An 11,109-nucleotide genomic window follows, 5' to 3' on the forward strand; every position below is an offset into this window, starting at 1 on the left:
TTTTTCCAAAGACAGAATCTGTGTACCTTTTTGCATTAATAAAGTAGAGGATTTGTTTATATGGGAAAGATGCACTGGTATAACCTGAGGTGTGAATTTAAACCAGTAGACTTAAATTGAGTCAAACCTGTGTGCAGACACACTGATTTTGGTATGGGAGTGGTTTTTTTCAGTTTAGCTTAAATTGGTAGAGAAAAGATTTAAGTGTAAACCAAAGTAAGCCCCCCTTAAACTAAAATAAGACCATCCACATGGATTTACACTGGTTTAACTATATTGCTTTAAAAACTGATTACATTAAACCTTTGCAACTTTTCCATGTAGACATGGTCAGAGAAAAAAGTTGGCATAAAGGTTAAGGCATTGGTCTGAGACTTGAGAGATAATGCTAACATTCACTCTGCCACAGATTTTCTGTGTGACCTTGGGCAAGTCACTTAATCTTTCTGTGCCTCAGTTCCCCTTCTGTAAAATGTAACACTTCCATTCTCCCACCTGTTTGTTTACATTGTAAGCTCTTCAGGACCAAACTGTCTCTTTCCATCTGTTTGTATAGTGCCTAGCAAACATTTCATATTAAGGCCTTTTGGGGTAATTGTCATACAAATGAATAATAGATTATGATCATCTGTGTTTTGTGTTGAATTCTTGACATTTTACCTTTATTTGGCCTGATTTTCAAAGGTGCTGATCACTCACATTCTATTGCAAACCAGGGAAGATGTGGGTGCTCAGCATCCCTGCAACAGACTCTTTATACTTAATTATATTTTCCCCTCCAACTCTTAATTGAGAAAATAAAACACTAGCCAAGCAAACAATTATTATTTTGTGAAACACAGCTCTTTGGAACTCAGATTCTTTGTAATCATCAAATTTAAAGGTGAGAGCTGTCTATTAGGTGACATTGAAACAACTGGTTGCTGGAGAGTAGTAATGCTTTTCTGGTAGATATATAGCATTTTAGTTTCCTGTGCAGAATGAGTTAGTTTTAGTATAGTAATAAAAAAGGCTAGGGATAAAGAAAGGTTCATATGAATCTTTTCCCTGTATTTCAGGTTGTTGTTAAGGAGAACCCTTGTTCTGTCCATTAGGTGGTGCCCACTATGCATTTTTGCATTTGGGGAGGAAAGAAAGAGTCTAGAGACTTAGAAGCAAACAAAATCCATCCTTGTTAACATCAGGAGAGGAGAATAAAGCCATTTCTTTATTCTTGTCATATAGGTAGGTATATATTTTTTTCTATGTACTAACTGATTTTTTTTATGTAATTAGTTGGCAAGGGGAGGCACATCTTTAGGTTTGATTTGCTCCTGTATGTATGCTGAGAAATTACTTGTAATTTCAAGTGTAAGAATAGTAAAGCAAAGTTACACATTAACAAAGAGGCGGTTGTAAATAATGTGAACATGTTTGACAATTATTTTGCCCATTTCCTGAAGGTTCCAAAAGTACTTTGCAGACACTAGACCTATAGCAATTCTGATGCACAATTAGAGATGAGTGGAGACTGATGGGAACTTTTGGAACATTACATTGTTTTATTATCTTCCTGTTATGGTTTATTGCCACCCAGGTCCTGTCTATTGTGAAATCCCAATCCTGACTTCCTGATATCACAACATGCTGCTGTGCAAACAGTGGCTTCCCACTATCATAGAAGGAATAAATGCACTTGGAAGTGAAAGGATATGGAGGTCAGAATGTGAGAATTTAGAGCCAAATCTTGCTGCTCTTACCCTTAGAAATCAGTCATGCCTACTCACAAGTGGAAGCCGAACAGAAGTTGGCTTTAAGTTTGTGAAGAGCTTAGAGGTGGAGAAAGACCTATTAGATCTCCCTGGTCAGTGCATAATTGTTCCCTATTGTATGTACAGATGCAAGTGCTTTGTTCAATCTTGTTTTTAAATGTGCCAAGCAGTGAGGTTTCCACCACTTCTCTTGGTAGATTATTCCATAGATTTGTATAGACCTCACTATTAGTTTGCATATGCATATCAAAAATAAGAAACTGTAGTTGTTTGTCTTGTAGTTTAATTGCATTTACCAAAAGGGATGACAGACTCCTTGCCTTCTTCTCTGTTTTTTCTCATTCTTGTGGTCTTTTATGCTCTTTTTGGTAATCTGATTTGGCAACAGAGGATCAGAGAACAAGGGCTGGCTGTGGCGTATAGTGTACATTTCATTGTAGCAACATTGGTTTTTTTAAAATTTTTTTAATGAGTCTGTGTATTTAACACACGACTGGATCTCTGTGGAAATGCATCTGGTGTGCTAGTAACTACATTAGGTCTAATGAAGACGTAGGGTAAGGGTATGAATTGACACATGTGTACACGTGTACATGGGCATGATTCAAAACGCCAGCTCCACAAAGGCACTGAATACTTAGAATTGCATATCTGTTCCTGTATTTATATGTGCTGTATTAAAGGTATTGTAAGCGTATTAACACTCAGTCGGGACTGCATACTTTGTTCTCTAGGGTTCTTCCTATCCAAATCTCCAGGGAGGGAGGGTCACTTGATGCTGTCACTCTTGTTTCATTGTGCTGAGATGCATGTCCTTTCACTGCAGCAGTTGACCAGATGGCTGGGATAGTCACCATCATTTGCCATCAGAATTTCTCTCCATATTTTGACCCCTATCTTGCAGGATGCTGAAAGCTTTCTAAGAAGCACTGAGCACCCTTGAATCCCATTGAGATCAACAGGAGCCAAGGATCTTTGGCCCCCTGGCAGGATCATGCCCTTTGAGACAAAGCTCTGTGCTATCTCATTTGCCCCCTGATTTAATAAATGCGATTCATTAATTGGATCATTGCCTTCTTCTCCAGTTAATTTCCTGGGTATTTTTAAATGTTAAAATGTAGTTTTTATAGTCTTTCATTATTTTTAGCCTTGAGCTTGAATATAATTGTCCCTGTAATGTAACTGTAAAAAAACTCCCAGCTTCATATCATAAAGGAAGTTATTAATTGTCATTTTTGTGTACATTTGCAAGATCAAAACATGTTGGCTGATTACTTCAGTTTGTACATACCATCTCTTTGATACTTCGATATGAATAACGTGAGTGTGTAATTTGAAAGTCAATTCTTCCCTCCCTGCTGCTTGTCATGGATTATTTTCAGGAACATATTTACCAAATTGATTTTAAAATTTAGTAATTGCCCTTCTACAATGATTTTTCAGTAGTCAAAGTGTCTAAGCACATTGGCAAAATATTTTCCTTATTAGTTTAGTAGATACTTCATGCACATTGTGTCTTTGCCCAGACAAAGCTGAGTACATCTGTTTCATGCCCAATCTTCACTGTTCAAGCGAGGCATTATTTAAAAGGACTTTGTTAATTTAGTTTAAGTCCCAAATTTAGATTTTATGCTTTAAAACAGAAACCCAAAACCCCCACAACCCAAACCTTTTTCTGAAATCAAATACTTGTCTCAATGAGATTTGCACATATACTTGGATTGGAAGTTCCTTGGGAGCAGAAACTGCCTTCTTGTTCTGTGTTTGTACAGAGCCTAACACCAAGGGGTCCTGATGCATGACTGGGGCTTCCACAAGACAAATAATAATAATTAAATTCTAACACTTGGTGCACAAGTGATAGTACTGTGTGCAGCAGATGTTAGTGCAAATTTAGGTGCTTACATGTGCAAAATTGCACATACATAAATGGAGGCTATTTCTAAAAATACAAATATATTTTATTTTCAGTTGAAAGATTTAAAATTTTTAAAATTCATTTAATCATTTCCCCACCCCCGTCCTCCCATGTTAGGAATCTGGCCAATACCGTTTTAGTGCAGGAGAACTGCCTTGATTGTAAAGTGAAAGGAGTGCAGAAGGTAAACAGACTGTGCATCATGGTGAAATGTAAAGGAGATTTGAAGGCTGAGAATGTCAAAGCTGCCTAAGGGATTTGGACACACAAATTCCATTAATTGTAATGGAACCAATTCAGGAAAGCATTTAAGAATGTGCTTATACCTTAAAACTCTCCAAAAACTTGACAGTGATTAGGCAGCTGGTGTGCTAAGATCACTGCCCATCATGCTGACCAGTATTGTCTCCTTGTTCCCTGGTGCTCTCACATCGGTCCGTATCCACCTGTTCTTTCTTGCCGTATACTTAGAGTGTAAATACTTTGGGGCAGGAACCATCTTTTTGTTTTGTTTGAACAGCACCTTGAGGTCCTGATCCATGACAGTGGCCCCTGAGCACTACTGCAAGACAAGTAATAATACTTAAGTCCCTTCCTATTCAAGAAAGTACTAAAGCATGTGCTTCAGGTGCGTGGACTTCGATGGAACTTAGGTACATGCATAAAGCTAAACACATAGTCAAATGTGTTTTTTCCACCAAATGCATCCGATGAAGTGAGCTGTAGCTCACGAAAGCTTATGCTCTAATAAATTTGTTAGTCTCTAAGGTGCCACAAGTACTCCTTTTCTTTTTACATAGTCAAATGCTTTGCCTAACTGGGGTCACTGTGTCCAAGTCTCTGGATATGTCTACACGGCCATAAAACCACTTTAAGCTTGTGGGGCTTGGGCTGTGGGGCTGTCAAATTGCAGTGTAGACATACTCAGGGACTCGGGACCCTCCAGCCTGAGCCTGAACATCTACTCTGCAATTTTATAGCCTGGCAGTCAGAGCCCCTTGAGCCCGAGTCATCTGACATGGCCGGCTGTGGGAATTTTACTGCAGTGCAGCCGTACCCTCAGGCTTCTTTGAACATCTCTGCCTACACATTCTTTCAGGTTTAATCCGGTAAAGTTTTGTATCTGTAATTCATTGAGGGATTTAAAAATAGATACCCTTTTTTATATCTTGGCAGTGCCCATTCTTAACAAACATACAGTGCATATCAAATTCTTGTTTCTTGTTATGATATCTTAAAAGGGATATAGAGGTCATATTTGTTTGATATGTCATAGCTGTTTAGTGAACAAAGTTCCCTGAGTTTTCCATTTACCCAGTGCCTGCACTCTACCTGTCTATACTGTGAACAAAGCAGATGTATATTTTTTTGCCACAATTATAACATAATCTTGCAAAAAGAAAAGGAGTACTTGTGGCACCTTAGAGACTAACAAATTTATTAGAGCATAAGCTTTCGTGAGCTACAGCTCACTTCATCGGATGCATTTGGTGGAAAAAACACATTTGACTATGTGTTTAGCATCCGATGCATCCGATGAAGTGAGCTGTAGCTCACGAAAGCTTATGCTCTAATAAATTTGTTAGTCTCTAAGGTGCCACAAGTACTCCTTTTCTTTTTGCGAATACAGACTAACACGGCTGCTACTCTGAAACATAATCTTGATAGCCTCTAAGCTTACTAACCTGTGCTAGTGCTTGGCCTGTTTTCATTGGCTCTTACACAATTAAAATTTCTAAGACAGATGGAAAATCCCCCACCGAACTCCAGCGCTCTGCCTCATGCTGGGTTAAATTCAGCCTGGGTGTAACACAGCTCTCAGCTTTAGAAGGGTTAATACTCACTTCCACTTGGTTTGACTTTGGCCCCTTATGCAGTGTTTTGATAGCTGTACGGAGAAGTTTACACATATATACCCCATCTCTTGTGCATACGATTAACTCTGCATGTTAATTTCTTTGAGGCTCACACATGTCCCTTTTCAGAGGGGATGCCAATTAATCTTCTCCCCCTAAACCCTGAAGCATGCAAACATTAAATGTGAAAACAACATACACACAATGCCCCTAACCCCAAGTTGTGAACAAATCCCAGCTTGTTCTTTTTAGGAATTTAAAAATGATTTTGCAGTAACCTGTCTAGTTGTTTGTTTGTTCTGATTTGAAGTGTAAAGTCTGGAAATCAGTGTAAAGTGATTCTGTTTTGTCTTTGAGAGGATGACTGGTTAATGTTACCAAAATACTTAGGTCCCAATCCTGCATTGAGAGCTGGTAGTGCAGATCCCTATGCTCATATAGCTACCCACAGAGACTTCCCATGGATGCATGCTGTCGGATCTGATGCTGGACTGGCACTTAGTTCCTGATTCAGCAGTCTGTCACTATTCACATTGACTTCACTAAAAGAAAAGGAGTACTTGTGGCACCTTAGAGACTAACAAATTTATCTGAGCATAAGCTTTCGTGAGCTACAGCTCACTCCACCGAATGCGTCCGATGAAGTGAGCTGTAGCTCACGAAAGCTTATGCTCAAATAAATTTGTTAGTCTCTAAGGTACCACAAGTACTCCTTTTCTTTTTGCGAATACAGACTAACACGGCTGCTACTCTGAAAATTGACTTCACTGGCACTAAACGCAATGGGCCAGATTTTTAAAGGTATTTAAGTGTCTAAAGATGCAGATAGGTGCCTAGTGAGATTTTCAAAAGTGCCTAGATGTCTGTCTCCCATTGAAAATCCCATTAGGTGTCTATCTGCATCTTTAGTAGTCTAAATACCTTTAAAAACCTGGCCCCATGTCTCCTCCATTCCTATAGTTGAGAGTTGAGAAGATTTAGCATGTCCCAGAATTGGGCCCTTAAAGAGCTTTTTAAAAAGTTCCTCTTCCAACTTTTTCCTGAAGCTGTTTTCAAGAAAGTTACATAGTCATCATTTCGTTAACGTATGATGTTTGTTAAACCCAACGCCCCACCCATTCACTATCCCAGGTCCTCACCACTGTTAATTGTCCCAAGTTTGTTTGTATCAGCCTTATAAAGAGGCCGTGATGAAAATATTGCTTGTTGGTTCATTTTGCAGACTGTTCTTCCTGAATAAATGATACCTCTGGGTAGTGTGTTGAATCCTCCAGCCGCACCGTAGTGATAATCTGAGTTTGTAAATGTAATCAACCTTGAGGTCTTGTTACTTCCACAGGTGCAATTAACATTACCATCTGCTAATCCATGATTAACGATGTTTACAAATATGCTACAACATGTTAAAATGTGCCTGTACTCTTCCCCCCCTCACTTTGTGTGTGTGTGTGTTACCATTAGAAGTGGGAGCATGCAAGGAATTTCCCGGTGGAGGGTTCTCAATACTCCGCCATTAATTCACAGGACATTTTGTTTTCATTATTTAAAAGTGCTGTTAAACTCCAAACCAGCTGTAGGAATGACAAGTTCAAATCAAAAGGTCGCTGCCGCTAAATGGGATTTAATTGCATGGGGGTTGGGGCACTAACTGATGAATCTGAATAATAAAACTTTGTTGGAAGCGACATATGGCGTGGTTTAAAGTAAATTTTTATTGATCATCCCACAACTGATGTGTTAATGAAATGGCAGTGTTCGCTTTGAGTTTGATATTGATGTTGAGTTTTAATAATGTCACACAGGAATATGGTGGCACATGGCTTTTAATGGGAGTTTTTATAAAAAAAAGTTTTTTATTAGTTGCCTTTTTCTTTTTAACAAACAAAGGAATGTATTACAGCTCAAATACATTCCTCCAGATCTATATTGCATGTAATTTTTCTGTAATTGGTAGAAGCATAAAAAAGCCATCATATTTGCCAGTGAAACTTAAGTTACCATGATATTGACGTGTGATACTATTCTCTGTAAGACTAGTGTTACTCAAATATTGTGTACAATCAGTTTTTGTTTGCTACGGACATATTTGTTATACACTGTGTATATACATGGAATATTGCACCAATATTACCATTAAGGAACATTCATTTTTGACACACAAGGTCAAAACATTATTTGGTTACATTGGAAGGTTATTGAACATCACTATCCTTCAGTTTCACCATTGGTAAAATAAGGATATCATAAGGCTAAAATTCAAGAAGTTTGGGGTTTTCAAGAGAGTTTAGGGGAGTCAGACACCTAGCTGTCATTGAATTTTCAGTGCAATTTGGGCATCTAATTCTCCTAAGTTATTTGAAAAATCCCAGCCTAATATTTGTAAATTGTTTTGAGATCCTCAGATGGACGTTGCTATGGAAATACATATTGTTGTTATGCCCTCAATTACTAGGCTTACCAGGGTCTATTAAGAAAGCCAGTAATATAGAATCATAGAAATGTAGGGCTGGAAGAGACCTTGAGAAGTCATCAAGTCTAGCCCCCGGCACTGAGCAAGGATCAAATAAACCTAAACCATCCCTGGCAGGTGTCTGTTCTTAAAAACCTCCAATGATGGGGATTCTACAACCTCCCTTGGAAGGTCTGTTGTGCTTAAGTTTTTGGGAACATATGGTATGTAGCACACTTACTGTAGTTGAATATTGTTTGCATTGATTCGCATCATCTAGTGTACTATTTTTTTTAAAGTTGTTTTTGGTTAATGGATTTGGTAAAAATGTGTGACCAGCCATACTGAATGGTGGTTTGGTGACTCAAATTGGGGATATTCATTATTCACGTGTCTGAAATCAGATCTGGTACCATTCTTCTGCATAGAACAGATTACACCTTCAGACGAGTTTGATCTCTATGGATGTCAGTGCAAAAACATCATTGGCTATTGTTCTATTCAGATTGGGTCTGATCCTGTGTCCACCTAAATGAATGGGACTTAAATGGACAAAAAATGATTGTTGACTTAAATGGATGCAAGATCAGACCCATAGTCTTTTTTGGATCCAATCCAGGTTTAGTAAAAAATATGTGGAAGGTGTTTACAGTTCTCCCACACAGATCAAACTGGCCCCAAGGGTTGACCTAGTGTCCAGATTGTCCCCATATTGATGAAGATGAAGTGGAAACACAATGAGATTAAATGACGTCCAAATCTAATCTGATCTCAATCTGGAAGTTCATGAGAAAAATACTGCCATGCCTGTTCAGATCATGCTGATCCCAGGAATCAATCCACATTCCTCAAGGAAATTCACAATTAATCATAAACTATTATGAGATGAATTTTCCTTTGAGACTGGCTTGGTTCCAGAAAGTTAGTACGGTTCACACCCATGTAAAACTAGGTATCAGCGAGAGGTGAATCGTGTCTCAAGAGCCTGTGAAATGGTGTATTTTGAATGTGGCTAGTTTTTGTTCATGGGGCTGTTTTAGCAGCGAACAAATCCCAGTACCAGAGTAAAAATGGAAGAAAGGAAGGATGGTACAGTGGTGTAAGTTCTAGCCTGGGCCTTTGGAGACCTGGGTTAAATTTACTACTCTGTCATAGACTTCTGGTGTGACTGAGGGCAAGTCAATCATTCTTTCTGTGCCTCAATTTCCCATTGTAAAATGGAGATAATAGCACTGCCCTACCTCTCACCACTGATGAATCTGTTAAAAGGGTGCAGGGAGAAACCAGCAGAAATCAAACTGGGAATTTGGAATGGGATCCAGTCAGAATTACTACAGTACTTGGTATAAAGCAGAGAGAAGTGGGGGAGAAAAAAAATCACTTCCTGTTATGCCTCCCTGCAAGGTGTCGGAATACATGGGAAGGTTTTAACACAGGGCCTGATCTTGCAAGGTGCAAACGGCCCTTCCTTTTACAAAAGCAAATATTTACGCGAGATAAAGAACTCTGAGTACATTTTCCCCAGGTAATACTAGTAACTAAAATAAGCACATTAGAGTTCCTGGTTTAATTTTATATTTCCATTTCTACCTTATCTTTTTTCTGCAAGCATCATTAAACTGCACCATAACAAAAATACACGAACTGCTATTCTTTCAAGAGAAGCCATAAACCACCTCAAAGCTTTTCAAGTCTATTCTTATTTCATACATTTGCCTCTGGTGGTGGGTTGGTTTTTTTCCCCCCCTCCATGCATTTCAGAAAGGTAAGTTTTCCCTGGCATTGAAAATGAGGTGCTGCCTCTGAACACCCCTCTGGAGGATTAAATACGTAAAATATACTCAGAAAATAAACCAGAACCTCATTAAAATAATTTTGCAGGAAGAAACCCTACTTTACTGTAGGTTTTCAGTGTCACTTAGAAAATTCTTAAAGTCACATATACATGTTTTAATTCAGGACTGTCTATTACAAAAAGGCACTTGGAAAGGATCTGAAAGGCCATTTAGTACCATTGTTTACATCAAAATGTATACTAGGCACAGATGAAATCTAAAGTAAAAAATTTGTGTTATAGTTTGAACAAGCGCCGCTTTGCTGAGAGGTGCTAATGAAGCTAGGTAAAGCTGTGAACATGTTGACAGACACTGCTGCCTAATTTATTCTGCTGGGTAATACAAATCCTAGCACATCATACTTGCATCCCCAGTCACTTTTAAATATTATAATGCTGCCAATTCACCTATGATCCATTTGGAAAAATGCACGTGATTTTTTTTTGGGGGGATGGGGGTTCTTAGTCTATGTACGCCATTATTCATTGGGCTTTTAGAGACTCTTTGTGCGAGACTGCAAAACTACTCAATTCTTCAGAATTGATGCACAATTTGGTGGTGTTTATGTCTCAGTAACAATCCCACAGGGAAAGCCAAGGAAAGGGGCACGAGCAAATTTCCTTGCCGTTACTAAATGACCCTCAACGCCCCTGCAGTAGAATCCCCTTTTTAATTCTGCATAAATCTAAATAAGTAAATATCAGTGCCAAGTATTATTATTCATCTGCACACATACGCCCTCATCACAGCGATGCAACTTTTGTAGTGAGTTGATAACTTTGTGCAATTGGCATCCAAAGCAGCCACAGTATAAATAATCCTTGGCCTGAACGTTATTTTCCAACAGTTCAAGACATTTGGATTAAGAACAAAAATCTTTAGCCCGAGACATTTTTAAAAAATATTTAAGACGTATACATCTGTGCTGGACAAGTAGACCTTTTGCTCTGTGAAACTGGCACTCAAAGGAACAGCAGCTCCAGGATCTTAGTATCTACATGACGTAAGGGATCAAATTTTTAGATGTTCAAATAAAACAGCTGATCCATCACTTATTGAGCACATGAAAAACTCTGCTGATTTTGCAGCTTCTAAAACAGGCCAACAGAAAAAAAAATTGGCAGCATTAACTTTGCATCAAATTCATACTGCATTGTTACACTTTAAAATATATCAACTATTGATTATAAGCAAGCGTTACATGCAACTCAATTACCTTTCCTCATATTTTAAGTCACATGCTAGGCAAATAAGGAGTGATTGCTTAATAGACATAGACCAGTAATGCACACTCCATTTT

This window comes from Dermochelys coriacea, chromosome 17 (assembly GCF_009764565.3).
Source record: "Dermochelys coriacea isolate rDerCor1 chromosome 17, rDerCor1.pri.v4, whole genome shotgun sequence".
Classification (NCBI taxonomy): domain Eukaryota; kingdom Metazoa; phylum Chordata; order Testudines; family Dermochelyidae; genus Dermochelys; species Dermochelys coriacea.